At 49.6% G+C, this 15562-nt stretch overlaps 1 protein-coding gene across 5 annotated transcripts in view; it reads right to left on the bottom strand.

The window, feature by feature from the left end:
- PPP1R16A (protein phosphatase 1 regulatory subunit 16A) overlaps nucleotides 1–13852 on the bottom strand; it is a 35934-nt gene extending 22082 nt beyond the window's left edge. For 3 of the 5 annotated variants that reach the window (XM_039254150.1, XM_039254155.1, XM_039254152.1), the window contains exon 1: nucleotides 13757–13852. The gene's annotated coding sequence lies outside the window, so the exon portion shown is untranslated. Of the gene's footprint in view, nucleotides 1–13466; nucleotides 13581–13631; nucleotides 13656–13756 lie in introns of those variants that run through there. The other 2 variants (XM_039254154.1, XM_039254153.1) reach the window with 2 other exon arrangements.
- Nucleotides 13853–15562: the final 1710 nt, after the last annotated feature.

The raw sequence follows: 15562 nt of genomic DNA, 5'->3' as shown, positions 1-15562 counted from the left end.
CTTAAAAAAAATCCTTAGGAATCTACGACAGAGGTACTAGAATAAATAAGTATACTTACCAAGGTTGTGAAATACAAGGACAATGTGTCAAAATTAACTGTATGTCTGTATTAGCAACGGGCAACTGGAAAGTGTAAAATGTTCATTATCACTTACAAAATTAATATCACAAAGTATGGAATACTTTGACACCTCCTTGAAAAGGTAGAGCCTAAACACTTCTCCTTCAGTATGGGTTGGATTTAATTACTCACTTCTCACTTCTTTTTAAATTTTACTTATTTATTTTGAGAGAGACAGAGCGTGAGTGGGACAGTGGCAGAAAGAAAAAGAGAGAGAGAGAGAGAGAGAGAGAGAGAGAATCCTAAGTAGGCTCTACACTGTCAGTGCAGAACCCAATGTGGGGCTCAAACTCACAAACCTCGGGATCATGACCTGAGACAAAGTCAAGACACTCAACCAGGAGCCTCTAGATGTTCACTTCTAACAAACAGAAAACAAAAGCAGAGGGGCACCTGGGTGGCTCAGTCGGTTAAGCGTCCGACTTTCGCTTAGGTCATGATCTCGCGGTTCGTGGGTTCCAGCCCCGCGTCGGGCTCTGTGCTGACTGCCAGCTCAGAGCCTGGAGCCTGCTTCAGTCTGTGACTCCCTCTCTCTGACCCTCCCCTGCTGACACTGTCTCTCTCTCTCTCTCTCCTAGAAATAAATAAAACATTAAAAAAAAATTTAAAAAAAAAGAAAACAAAAGCAGAAATGGCAGCGGATAACTTCAGAGATTAGGTCATAAAAGGTCATGAAGCCTCTTGCTTGCCCTCTCTTGGATCTCTGATGCTGGAGGAAACTAGCGGGTATGCTGTGAGACACTTAAGCACCTATGGAAAAGCCACGGGTGAGAGCTGGTGACGGCCAGCCTGTAAGTAGACCCTCTGGCCCGGTCCAACCCTCAGCTGATGCAGCCCTGGCTATATTAATGCAAACACATGAGATCTTGAACGGGAACCACCTAGCTAAGCCATTTTTGAATTCTTGACCTACAGCAATTGTTAGAAAATAAATGCTTATTGTTTTAACCCACTGTCTTTTAGGGTAATGTGATATACAGCAATAGAGAACACGGTATAAAAATTAACAAAATCAAACCTTATTTAGACTGGAGTCTGGCGGCCAGCAGAGGGAGCTCTCGTGTCAATTACCCACTCAACAGGGACCTTCAGGCCGCTACTGCCTAGGCTACACTTCACTGCCCACTAGGAGGGCTTTTAGTTGCCACCAGCCCCTCCCCACACCCCCTTTCCTCTGTAAAGAGCCTTGCTCTCCTGTGCTCTGCAGACCTGCCTGGGCTTTTGACAGAGCTTGCTTGTCCCGGGTTGCAATTCCCTGCTATTCCCAAATAAACCCATTTTTACTAATAAAATAAGTGGCAGTTTTATCTTTAAGGTTAATATTACTTGGTGGTCACAAGTGAGACCCGGAAGACCCCCAACAATCCTGAGGCTGTCGAGCAAGCTGGTGCTCGTACCCACAGAGCCAATGGACCTCAGTGCTTTCGTACCCACCCCAAAGCGTGAGGGGAAGTTTTCTCCTGGACTCCAAGCTCTGCTCTCTGTTAGGCTCTCAGTACTTTATTCAGTGTCTGTTTCAAGGCCTTGTTTTTTCTGAGAATGCCAATATGGCCTTCAGTCTGACTCCCATTTGGAACTAGACTGTTCCTATTGAAAACATGCTGGCCTTTGGCCTGATTCCTTCTGCAGCCAGGCTGTTGCCACTGAAACTGTGCTGGTCAGGGAGTGCTCTCTTGCTCTAGAGAAAAACTTCTAAAAAATGGGATCCCAGGGATCATAAATGTTTTGAATGTCCTCCCTACTGGGACTCTGGCTGGTTTTAAGTTTAAAAATGGTCTCAGGGCACCTGGGTGGCTCATCTGGTTACGCATTCAACTCTTAATTTCAGCTCAGGTCATGATCTCACAGGTTGTGAGTTCGAGCCCTGCATCAGGCTCTGTACTGACAGAGCACAGCCTGCTTGGGATTCTCTCTCTGCTTCTCTGCTGTGTTCTCTCTCTCTCAAAATAAACACTTAAAAGCTATGGTCTCTCCACATGCTCATTTATAAGTAAATAGACTGATTTAACCAAAAGTAATTTATAACTTTAATGACCATTATGGGGAAGGGAAGGGGAAGGGAGGAGAAGAGAGGGGAGGGGAAGGGAGGGGAGACAAGGAAGGAAGGAAGGAAAAGGGTGATACTCTGAACGGGACGCCTACTTTAAATGGTATCTGGAGGCTTCCAAATGTTTTCAGGATTCTAAGCTTGCCTCTTTGAAAAAATACTATTTCAGGCACCTGAGTGGCTCAGTCAGTTGAGCAGCCGACTTTGGCTCACATCATGATCTCATGGTTCGAGAGTTTGATCCCCGTATCAGGCTGTCTGCTGTCAGCACGGAGCCTGCTTCAGATTCTCTGTTCCCCCTGGCTCGTTCTCTGCCCTTCTCCTGCTCACACTTTCTCTCTCTCAAAACTAAACAAATATCATGGGGCCCACTGGCCAGCCCCCAATTTCTGTGTCTGAAATAAATTGTAATCTCTCATAAATAAATAAACATCAAAAAAAAAAGAAAAGAAAAATGCGATTTCTCTTTTTTTTAAGTTTACTCATTTATTTGGAGAGGAAGAGAGAGGCAGAGAGGAGGGGCGGAAAGAGAAGGTGAGAGAGAATGCCAAGCAGGCTCCGCACTGTCAGCACGGAGCCCGACTGGAGGCTGGAACTCACTACCCAGGACACCGTGACCTAAGACAAAATCAAGAGACTGACACTTAACTGACTGTTGCAACGCACGTGCCCTGAGGCAAACAAACAATTAAAAGGAGTCTCAGGGGCTTCTGAGGCCCCTTGTCCCTTCCCCATCCTCTTCATCTGCAGATGCACAGCAGCCACTGGTACTTGGGCCCCACCTCCAGGGCTATTTTCCTCTACTCTCTCTGCCAGGCTTCCCTTTTCCTCTGAACCTCTCCCTCCCCCTCCTCTCCTGAACCTATTAAAACTTGGGCCTTTAAAGTTAAGTCTTCTGGGGCCACCTGGGTGGCCCAGTGGGTAGAGCATCCAACTCTTGATTTCAGCTCGTCATGATCCCAGAGTTGTGGGTTCAAGCTCTGCGTCGGGCTCTGTGCTAACAGCATGGAAACTGCTTGAGATTCTTGCTCTCTCCCTGCCCACCCCCCCCCATTCTCTCTGTTTCTCTCTCAAAATAAATAAACATTTAAAACAAAAAAAATTAAAGTAACTAAGACTCCTAGCTTTGCTGAAGAGTTTAACATAGTTATTGAAACTTCTCTACCTGGTCTCTCAGATTTTTATCCATTAGGCCACATACATCGATGAGGGCCGGGCCAAACACTGGGTACAGCTAGCCCGAAGGGAGCATCCTGAAGGGGTTTTAGAGGACAAACCCCTAGCTGTGGGCAAGTCACCAGAACACCAGCTAGAAACCTCCGCAGAGCAAGGACAGGTGAGCCAAACTTGGACACTTAAGTGGCAGAGCCACCCAGCGGCCCTCAACAGGAGCTTTCCTCAACCCTGTGGCCTGGAATAAAATCCAGGCTTGTGCACAAAAGCCTGAATAACCTGTTCATAATTACAATTGACTCCAAACTGTCTTTAAAAAAACCTCTGGTCCTCCTTCAGGTGCGGGGCCCACCAGGGGAGCAGTCCGCTCTGCATTTACTAACAGGCTGAACCAGGTCTCTCCTCCATGAGTTAAAAGGACCAGGATGGAACTCTGTCATTTAATCCAGCAAAGGCCACATCAGTCACATGCTAGATGAGTCACATAAAAGGAAGACCAATAAAATTCTTTTATTTTTTTATTTTTTTTAATGTTTTATTTATTTCTGAGAGAGAGACAGCGTGAGCAGGGGAGGGTCAGAGAGAGAGGGAGATGTAGAATCTGAAACAGGCTCCAGGCCCCAAGCTGTCAGCACAGAGCCCGACACGGGGCTCGAACCCATGAACCGCGAGATCATGACCCGAGCTGAAGTCGGATGCTTAACCAACTGAGCCACCCAGGCGCCCAAGACCAATAAAATTCTTAAATTTCAACTCTGGGAAATGAAGGCCCCCGAACAAACCAAACCCCTCTTGTCTCTGCTGTCATCACAAAGGGCCAGGACACTGGTAAGAAGACAGGCACCAACTGAGGCACTCCAGGTGCCCTCACCCTCTCGCCAGCCTTTCCAATGTCCCAATTCCCAACGCAGGGGCTCTGAGGGCCTACAAGGCTCTTCACAGTCCTCCCTCCTGTGATCAGCTTGGAGAAACCACTCTCAGGATCAGGAATGAGCGCCGGTGTGCTGACAGCATAGCCACTGCTACAGCGCAGTCCCTCAGACAGTGGGGCCTCTAGCAAACCTCACCAGGCTTCTGTCTCCAAGCCCACCCTCTCTGCCTACGCCTCTGAGAGACACCTGCCCATTTCTCCTTAGTTCTTCCCAACCTATTCAGTTATTGGATTGAGGTCTTGGAAAAGTATCACGCCAGAATTTTTTTCTCACAGAGGGGAAATAATTCTAGGATTTGACAACAGTAATCAAAACGGCCAACCAGGGCAACTAAATCACCTTCTGCGGTCTTCTATTTGGTGTTTCTGACTCTAGCTGCCACCATGTTTATGGGCAAAATCCTCAACTGATATTGGCAGAATCCACAATGCAACCAATGTCAGATTCCAGTGGATCCCTCAAGGGGCGCCTGGGGGGCTCAGGCCCTGATCTCACAGCTTGGGAGTTCAAGCCCCACATCGGGCTTCCTGATGACAGCTCAGAGCCTGGAGCCTGTTTCAGATTCTGTGTCTCCCTCTCTCTCTGCCCCTCCCCAGCTAGTGCATATTCTCTAAATGAATGAATGAATGAATGAATGAATGAATAAGAAAATAAATAAATAAATAGGCTTTTAAAAAAAATAGGTCCTCTCCAAACCTCTCCCCCGAACTAATACCTGTAAAGAAGCGCTTTATGGCTTCAAGCCCATAACAGATTACAAGGCTTAGTGTCCCATTATCCCCTGTAATGGTCCCTGTAATATCATTTTACCTGTAAGAAAACCCAATGGTCACAGAAGGGAAGTTTGTCCAGAGCCTCTCAGCAACACATAACACGGCTAACCCTCAACACCCTCTTGTTCCCAACCCTCAAGCATCCACTCCCAAAGAAAGTACATTTTTCACTGTAATTGACCCAAGCAGTACATTTTGGTTTTTAGTCAATAAGGAGAGCCAGCATCTTTTTCCCTTCAATTGGGAAGAACCACAACCCGCCTGGACAGTAATGTCCTAGGGTTATACAGAGTTCTTACTTTTCACAAACCTTAAAAACTAATTTGGATGATGGAAAGTTTTCTGCAGGCTCTACTTTATTACAATATGTAGATGATTTGCTTCTCTGCTCCCCTGTTTAGACCTCTTAACAGGAGACCGCATCCACATTTAAAATTTTTGGCCTTGGGGCACCTGGGTGGCTTAGTTGGTTAAGCGTCCGACTTTCGCTTAGGTCACGATCTCGCGGTTCGTGGGTTCGAGCCCCTCGTCGGGCTCTGTGCTGACTGCCAGCTCAGAGCCTGGAGCCTGTTTCAGTCTGTGACTCCCTCTCTCTCTGACCCTCCCCTGCTCATGCTGTCTCTCTCTCTCTCTCTCTCCTAGAAATAAATAAAACATTAAGAAAAAAAAAATTTTTTTTTTTTTTAAAGCAGAGACTTCCAGGAGGCATGCACGACTCTGGGTTTGCCTTTGTGGGGAAAACCATTCTTCCCTAAGTCAGAATAAGTGCCAATAAATATTTCAGTTGGCTACTTTCAGACCTAGAGTCCTAGTTTATTTTATTATATTTTTTTAATGTTTATTTTTGAGAAAGAGAGAGTGAAAGTGGGGGAGGGAGACAGAATCCAAAGTAGACTCCAGGCTCTGAGCTGTCAGTACAGCACCCGATGTGGAGCTCAAGCTCATGAACCTTGAGATTCTGACTTGGGCCAAAGTCGGATGCTTAACCGACTGAGCCACCCAGGTGCCAGAGTCCTAGTTTAGAATCATTATACAATTTGTTATGCTAGTTCTTCTGTTTTGTATAATTATTTTTATCTGGTTGTCTGTCATATTATTTTTCCTTAAAAACAGTGTACCCAAAAAGGTGATGCCGGCTCTACGCTTCGAGATGATCTCCAACACTTAAGACCTTGATAAATATGGAAGATAGATGAGAAGTGCCTTTGAGTTCTCCCTCCTAACCTTGTTACTCAAATGCGGCCTTAAACAGTTTCCAAATGCTGTGCACGTGTCACAGTCCAATGTGACATGACAACCAATCAGTAAATGTGGAGAACCTGCCTCTTGATTAGTAATGCTTTCAAAGAGCGATCTTAATCAAAAGGGGAAATGCGAGGCTCAGTCACAGAAGGCAGCCGGGCGGCCAGAAGGGGGAGCTCTCGCTCCCCACCACTCCTTGTCAATTGCACATCTATAAGGCGAGAGACCAGCCTCGCCCAGTAGCTTTACCAACCTAGCAGGAAGATTTCATTCTGGTAGCAACAGCCCAGCCAATGATAAGCCGCTATACTTAAAGCCCCAGTTTACTCCAACCCCCTCTCCTATATGAAACAGCTGTCACCCTCTTTGCTCTATTGCTCCCCTTCGATGTGCACACTGGCTTGTGGCTTGCTTGTCCCAGATTGCAATTCTCTGCTATACACAAATAAACACATTTTTGCTGGCAAAATAAATGGCAGTTTTACTTTAAGGTTAACAACAAAGAACTAAATAAATGTAGAAATACACCATTTCCTACATAGTTAAAATATCAATTCTCCCCCAAATAGATCTAAAGCTTCAATATAATCCCAATCAAAATCTCAGAAAACCTTTTGGAAAAACTGAAAAGCTAATTCTAAAATTTATATAGAACTGCTTAATATCTTGAAGAACCAAAATGACTGGAAAAAGAGAAGAAGCAGGGCGCCTGGGTGGCTCAGTTGGTTGAGCATCTGACTCTTGATTTCAACTCAGGTGATGATCCCAGGGTTGTGGGCTCGAGCCCCGCATCAGGCTCTGCACTGAGCATGGAGCCTACTTAAGATCCTCTCTCTCTCTTTTTCTCTCTCTCTCCCTCTGCCGCTCTCCCTCATTCATGCTCTCTTTCTCAAATTAAAAAGAGAGAGAGAGAGAAGACAAGTTGGAGAACTTGTACTACTTGATCTCAAAAATTATTATAAAGCTATAACAATCAGATCTGTGGGATATTAGCACAGCATCAATGATAGAAAAGGAAATTCCTGAAATAACCAACATATAAACTGTCAATTGATTTTCTTTATTTTAATGTTTATTTATTTATTTTGAGAGACAGCAAGTGAGTGAGAGAGCAGGGGAGGGTCAGAGAGAGAGAGAGAGAGAGAGAGAGAGAGAGAGAATCCCAAGTAGGCTCTGTGATGTCAGCACAGAGCCCAACATAGCGCTCGATCTCACAACCACGAGATCATGACCTGAGCTGAAATCAGGAACGGATGCTCAAGTGAGCCACCCAGGTGCCCCACGATTGATTTTTAACAAAATCTTAAGGTAGTACAATGAGGAGATGGTCTTCAAAACATGGTGCTAGAATGACTGGATATCCATATGGAAAACTATGATCCTTTACCTCTGCTCACACCATAAAGGAAAAAACACTGACAAACTGGACTTCATCAAAATTAAAAGTATCTTCTGCTTAAGACACTGGTAAGAAAATTAAAAGGCAAGCCATAGGGGCGCCTGGGTGGCTTAGTCGGTTAAGCGTCCGGCTTTCGCTTGGGTCATGATCTCGCGGTTCGTGGGTTCAAGCCCCACGTCGGGCTCTGTGCTGACTGCCAGCTCGGAGCCTGGAGCCTGTTTCAGAGTCTGTGACTCCCTCTCTCTCTGACCCTCCCCTGCTCACGCTGTCTCTCTCTCTCTCTCTCTCTCTCCCCTAGAAATAAAAATGTTTTTAAAAAAAATAAATAAATAAAATAAAAGGCAAGCCATAGACTGTGGGAACATGTTTGTTATATATATATATATATATATATATATATATATATATATCTGGCAAAAAGCCTATATCCTGAATATATAAAGAATTCCTAAAACTTCAGAAGATTAAAAAAATTCCATATTTTAAGGGCAAAAGATTCGAAGAGACACATCACAAAAGAAGATATACAAATGGCCAGTAAAATAAGCACATGAAAAGATACTCAACACCACGGTCATTGGGGAAATGCAAATTAAAGTTTCAATGAGTTACCATCTCACATCCATGAAAATGGCTACACTTTAAAAGGATGGCAACACTGAATTAAGAGCAAGGAACAACTGGGAACCTAAAATGATAACAAATGTTTTGGTAAATAGTTTGGCACTTACGTAGTTACACACACACTTCAACCCATCATTTCTATCATTTCAACCAAGAGAAATAAGCACACATCCATAGTGACTTGTATGAATATTCACAGCAGTTTGTTCACAACAGCCGCAAACTGCAGAAGAACGGAAATGCCCACCAACAGCTGTCGCCGTAGATCGAATGCTGACGCATCTATACGGGGCTGCTTAGCAAAGAAGGACCCACTGATACCTGCACCACCTGAATTTCCAAAACATTATGCCTGGTGCAGGAAGTCGACACAAAGCCTTCACTGCGTGGCATTCCATTTATGTGAAATTCTAAAAAAGGGACACTGAATCTACAGAAAGAGCAGAGCAGTAGTTGCCTGGAGCCCAGTGGAGGGAGGACTGGCCACAGGGAGGGATGAGGGGACTTCTGCGGGGGGGGGGGGGGGGGGGGGGGGGGGGGGGGGGGGGGGGGGGGGGGGGGGGGGGGGGGGGTGTACATCTGGACCATGCAGTGTTTACAGAGATGTGTACATCTACCAAAACCCACCAGACCACACTTAAAATAGGTGTCTTATTATATGTAAATTATACCTCAATAAAGTTTGATGTGAAAAAGAGTACACATTCCCAAAGTTTTATCCGGGCCTCTGCACCCCACACGGTCTGGCCCCTGCTGGCCTTGCCATCTCCTTGCACGTCTCCCTCTCCACTTCCCACTAGGACAGCGGCCTGCTTCCTGCTTCCTGCACCTGGGAAACCTCCAGCTCCAGGGACCCCAGTGGCTGGGAGCTGAGCTCGGGAACAGACTCAGACTCTGGGTTTGAAGCAGCAGGAAGCTGAGGAGACTGGTCAAGTTTCTTGACCTCTTTTCCTCAGTTTCCTTATCCATAAATGGAATAATAGTCCTTTCTTCATAAGATTCTTAGGAGGATTCAATGAGTTAACACACACAGCATTTTGGGCGTCTAGCACAGGCGCTGGCATCCTACTTCCTGCCATCTGGTTTTAGAAGGCCCATGAGCTAAGAATTGCTTTTACATTTTTCAATAATTGTGAAAAAAAATATTTTGTGACATATGAAAATGATATGAAACTCAAATTTCAAATGTCTGTGAAAAAAGTTTTGTTGAAAGAGAACATTCACATTTGTACCGTCTGTGGCTCCCTTCCCACAAAGCTGCAGACTCAGTAGCTGCATCAGAGACCACTTGGCCTGCAAAGCCTAAAATATTTACTATCCAGCCTTTCACAGAAAAAAACAACCACCATCCTGCCAACCTCTGGTCTAGCACGTGTTTATCTGATCCTTTCATCTTCAGCATCACTCCTACTTCGCATTAGCTGTTCCTTGTATCTGGAAAGTTCTTCCCAGATCTTAGGATAGCTCACCACTTTTCTGTAAGTTGGACTGTAATTTAAACATTACCTCCTTGGGGCCCCCCGGGTGGCTTAGTCGGTTAAGCGTCCGACTTTCGCTCAGGTCATGATCTCGCGGTTCGTGGGTTCGAGCCCCGCGTCGGGCTCTGTGCTGACTGCCAGCTCGGAGCCTGGAGCCTGTTTCAGTCTGTGACTCCCTCTCTCTCTGACCCTCCCCTGCTCATGCTGTCTCTCTCTCTCTCTCTCTCTCCTCGAAATAAATAAATAAAACATTAAAAAAAAAAAAAAGAGTACTTACAATGTGCCAGGCATCGTTTTTAAGTATTTGATATCTATTAACTCTTCCAATCCTACAACACCCCTTTGGATGGNTAAAACATTAAAAAAAAAATTTTTTAAAAAAATAAAAAATAAACATTACCTCCTTAAAGGTCTTGTGTGGTTACCTTGTCACTTTCCTATCTTTTCACCCTGTTCCAATGTCTGACGTGTCCTTCCCTGCCATGTTCTCGGAACTGAGCCTAGTACCTGACTGGTCAATAACTGGGTTCCTGGCACTTCCTGGCCGAAGGTAGCTCAAGGGACCCTGAGCTTGTGGGTGAGCTGGTCTGATGGAAAGGACTGTCACTCAGTGGTGCATACGGGTGCGAGTGCGTCAGGAGGTTCACTGGCTGTAGCAAGGCTCTGTCCCAGGCCCTGCTGCACAGGGAGGGACATTTAAACCTACCTGGACAATGGGAGGACTCTGCAGGAGACTGACCCTTCATCTAAGGCCTGGAGACTCCTAGGGAGTCCCCCGCATCCACACCATCCTCCCTTCCTTCAAAACAGGAAAAGGTTCTGGCTGGGGACTGGGGGAGGTGAAGCTTACACAGCATATCACACACAATCAACAAAACCACAATGGTCACATCAAAGAATGGCCCAGACCTCAGGGAACCCTGGCATGGCAAGACAGGGCTGAGCGTGGAGAAGACTCAGGCCTCTTTGAGCCACTGCACTCAGTGCAACCACCCACCCTCCACCTCTTCTCTGTACCCCAGCCCCTTTCTATCTGCAAGGACCTTGAAGTTGTCAGTTACTCTTCTGTCCAAGTCCACAATCCTTCTGGATCTCCACGGACCTCCCCATTCAAACCAACTCCGACCCCTCCACCTCCCTCACACACTCCTCTCCTTCACACTGAAACCTCCTTGAAGACTGGTCTGCCAGCTCTATCTCCATGGCCCCACCTCCTACGTGCTCCTCTGCCAGCACCAATGTGTTCAGGCTTTGTTTGTCATAGCCGCCAAAGAAGGACACAGCCCAGAATCTAACTTCCCCCGTTGAACCTTTTCATACCTGCCCTAACAGGGTGCAATGACAGTCAAGCCCCTCCTCCATGGAACCCTCTCCCCTGGGCATCTGGAGAGCCAGACATTCCTATATCTCTCTGTCCTTCTTTCTCAGCCTGCTGTGTTAATGAGGACTTGCCCAAGGTCATAGAGCTTAGAAGGGGTGGGTGAAGGTTTGCTCTCTCCTTTCCACCACCAAACAGTTCAGTATGGTGGCAGCATGAAGTACACATGGAAAAGTGCTCAGGGGTCAAGTGAAAGGACAGAGGATGGGGAATAGTCTGCAAAGACAGATGAGTGTTATTCAGAAGCCCGTGAGGAAGTTTCAAGAAAGAAAGTACAAGAATCAGATTTGCATTTCAGATCAATCACTCTAAGATGAGAAGGATGGGGGCAAGGGGCTAAGAAAGAGCCAAGACCAGTCAGGGGCAACTTCTGTAATCCCAGAGGGTAATGAGGAGGCACAGAGGCAGGCTATTTGGTGGAAGGGGTGGACGGGAAGGGCCAGAATCAAGAAAATCTAGCAAGAAGTTCTGCGAGAGCTTGGAGATGCAGGAATAGCCTCCCAGTTGTCTTACTGTGGCTAATGAGTAAACCGTGGCCCAGGCACCGGGGTGGGTGCTACCGACAGAAAGGTGGAGTCGCTCAGGTCAGCGGGGCCTGTGTCAGGCAGCGACGCAGGCAGTGAAGGGCACCGCAGCGACGTCAGCGGACACCCCGGAACTGAAAACGGGCAGAAGCAGGGGAGGTCCGCCGGGGCCCTAGGCCCATCAGATCCCCTTCAAAGGGGCAGGACACCCGCCTCGCGAGGGCAGCTGCCGTCGAGGCCTCTCCCGATGGACCTCGGAACAGACCTGAGACCTGAGACCTTCGTGGCTGAAAGGAGGGAGCAGCGAGCGCGCGAGCGTCTCCACCAAGCGCCCAGGCCAACTTCGCGTCTGACTCCCTCCTGTTACCTTGTTCGGTGCGTGGCCTGTCTCGTGTCCCGCTCCGGCTGCCCTGCAAGACGCCAAGTTAATCACTTGGCGAACTGTCTCTGAGTCTGGAATCCTGAACCTGCTTCGTGATTATGTCCGCCTTGCTGGGCGACCGAATAAAGCTGTCATTGTGGAAGGACACGGCCCGTGTGTGCGCCTTCACCGCGTGCTCGTGGCAGGACTCTCATGGAGAGCGGGGACACATCAGTGTTACCACTGCCGCCAAAATCCACCCAGCCAAATACGTCCCTGTTTTGGTGTGCTACATCACCAAAGGCGAGCAGCTTCGCCTCAGACTGAAGTTCCAAATGGCACACAACGGAGACAGGCTGTCAGTAGCGACCAAGGACTCAAATCCCTAGAACACAGATCTCAGTGTTGAGCAGCCCTCTTCCTAGGTGCCTGGCAGAGGAGAGCAAAGTCCAGGCACACCCAGAGCAGGTGAGGGATGAGGCCAGGACCGACCAGAGGAGCCAGGGGAGGAGGCTCCAGTCAACAGGGAGGAAATCCAGCCCATGCACAGGAAGGGAAGGGAGGAAGCACTTTCCGCAGCTTCCCATCGCAGGGCTGAGCAAGAGCTTGGGGAGCAGGGAAAGGGGGACATATGCATCACAATGAGGAGCCCAGAGGTAGCCTTAGTGCAGGCTCCTTCGGGAAGCCAGCAGCTCCTTCCACAATTTGGCCTAGAACTCCAGGCCCGGGCTCCCCTCGGTGCCTCTGAGGTGCACCAGGCACAGCGGGGAGAACAGAGCCCCCTTCGGCATTTCTGGGATTCGGGGAGACACACCAATCCTGCCCACGGAGGGCCTGGGGGAGCAGAGACACCCACGAGGACTCACTGCTGGGCCAAGACGGGACGACATGGGCAGCACCGTGCTCCACATCCACCCCCACCCCCAAGTTAAAGACCCAGGAAAAGCAAGGCCAGAGCTTTCAGGAGAATCAACCCCTCTCAGGCTTCCCTAGGTCTGGCATGGCTCCATGCACGCCTCCCCACTCTGCACCCATGGAAATTAACCCCACAGTTGCCTCAGCCTCTGCTCCAGGACCCTGAGGAGCCCAAACCAGTCACGGATACCCGCCCCCCCCAACCCCCGCAAAGACCTGGAGCACACGGCCCGGCACTCTGCACACGGTAGTGCTTCTCACTCTGACCCCAGGCTGTGAGGAGGAGCCCAGGATCCCCACGAGTGAGGTCACCCGAAGCCCTGAGAGGCTCCAGTTTCTCCTCTGGCCGAACTCCAAAGCCCACACAAAGCCCGGGCATGTCACTCCCGCCGCCCTTCATTTCCTGGCTGCAAACGGAGATAAGTCTGGCGCTGCCCACCTGGCCAACAGGTTGCAAAAATGAAACCAACTCCACAGATAAAACGCGAAAAGCCCTACCGGCGGCCTTCACAGGCGGCCACTTCCAGACGCCGTTCCTGACCCCTTGGCGTCCTCGGCACCCGGCCGGGGCCTGGCCAGACTTCTGCCCTGGGCCTGGCCTCTCGGTGTGCCGGCCAGACACGGACCCCGAAGATGCCGCCACCGGCGCCCTGCCTTCGGTACCTCTCATCCTGCTCTACCGCGCTCTTCTCCCTTCTGTCCGCTCAGCTCTGCCCCCCTCCCCCGCTCCTCTCTCCCCCGGGCCGGGTCTCCGCTCCCGCCGCAGGCCCCGGAAGTCCGCGCCTCACCTTCCGCCTCGTGCAGCCCGCCGCAGCGCAGTCGATCAGATCCCGGCGACCGGTCAGTCGGCCCCGCGTTCCTCTGGGCGCCGCGGGGGCGGGCCCCGCGCGCGGCTCTCGCCATGGCAACGCTACACTTCCTGCCCACACCGCCCAGAGCCGGAAGCCGCGGCGCCCCCTGGGAGCCCAGGGGCGGGACCAAGCTGCGGGGGGGCGGGGCCTGCCCTTCGAGGGTGGCTGTCCGCGGTGTTGTGTAACCCTCTCTAGCGAGAGGTGGTCAACTATTCATGCTGGGCTTTTAAGGAAAGGTCGAGGTTCACCCGACAAAGCAGAATCGTCACGAACAGAGGGAAAAGCATGACTATAGGTGGAAGGACCCGGTGCATTGGAGCAATCGGAAGGTGGTGGTTTGGGAGGGCGGGGGAGAGTGGTCAGATATGAGTAGTCCGGACAAAAGGAGCCTTGAACTTCAAGCCAATCAAAAGAGGACCCGTGGGGGGGGAGGGGTCCTCTTGTAGGAGAGAAAGAAGTCTTTCCTGATGGAGTGAGGCTAGCAGGCCATAGATAGCAACAGCTTGGTGAGATACAAGGACCCCCTCAACTAGAGCTCTGGGAACGGAACGGTGACATCATCAGCGTTCCGGGGAATCCATGTGACGTCTGAAGGGAGAGTCTGAGAATGAGGGGAGCGTGTGGAACTTCACATTACATCATCCATTTCATCCACAGACTTCCTCCAGCGCACCTCTATCACTCATGCCTTCTCTCAGCACCTTCCATGAGTTGGGGACCTACTGTATGCTGCAGATCTTCAACCATTTACGAGTATAATGTGGGCGGTGAGAGGGGAACGCCCAAGAAAAGCTGAATTCTTGAACTAGTGATATAAGTGTCTCTGTGCCCCTGTGGCTTCCCTTGGGTCTGCGGGGGGGCGGTCCTGATACAAGCACCAGCCACCACTGCTAGTGTCCTGGGCGTGATACCCCCTTGGGCAAACCTGCTGGTAGGGGACAGGGCTGGGCCTTGGGACATGGTACGGAGCATAGGTCTTGACTGACTCAAAGGCCTTAACAGATCAGATGGCCAGAGAGAAAGTGAAGGGACAGAATAGGGTCTGGGAGGGGCACCTGGCTGGCTCAGTCAGTCAGTAGAGCATGTGACTCTTGATTTCAGGGTCAGGAGTTCAAGCCCCATGTTGAGCGTGAAGCAAACTTAAAGACTAAGAAAAGAAGAAGAATAGGGTTTGGGAGCTAAGAGGACCAGTCAGTGTCAGGGCACCTGCCAGAGGCATTTTTCTGGGACCACACTTCTAGGCCATGTCCTGTGCCTGCTAAAACCCTCAGAGGCTCTAGCCAGGCCCAAGCAGCGAGTGCTGACCCCTCCAACCTCCCCAGCCTGAGCCTCCAGTCTCCTACCTAGAGTGCCCCATCTCTAGTCAGGCCAGCTCCCACCTGCCTGGGGAACATCTTCTATCTAGACTAAGCTTCAGGGCCCTGTAGATGTCTGGAAGCCCTTCCTGTGTACTCATGCAATGCATCTACACTCACTCCTGTCCAGGATGAAGCTAGGTGGTCCTTGCACACTCCCCTAGGTAGGAACTATGACCCATGAAGCTGTATCCTCAAGGTCTGGTGCCAAGAGGTGTCCAGTAAACCCCTCCAGCTAGGAAACTTGTTCCTACACACACACACACACACACACACACACACACACACACACCCAGGAGCACTGCCCAAGTGCCCCCAGAAGAACAAGAGGCATCCTCCTGGGTAGCAACCTTCAGAGCATTGGACCCAGAGGACCAAAAGAGGAGGA

Source organism: Hyaena hyaena, unplaced genomic scaffold (assembly GCF_003009895.1).
Source record: "Hyaena hyaena isolate Hyena2069 unplaced genomic scaffold, ASM300989v1 scaffold_474, whole genome shotgun sequence".
Lineage (NCBI taxonomy): Eukaryota > Metazoa > Chordata > Mammalia > Carnivora > Hyaenidae > Hyaena > Hyaena hyaena.
The sequence above is the reverse complement of the archived record's forward strand: the minus strand, read 5'-3'. Positions and strand labels throughout refer to the sequence as shown.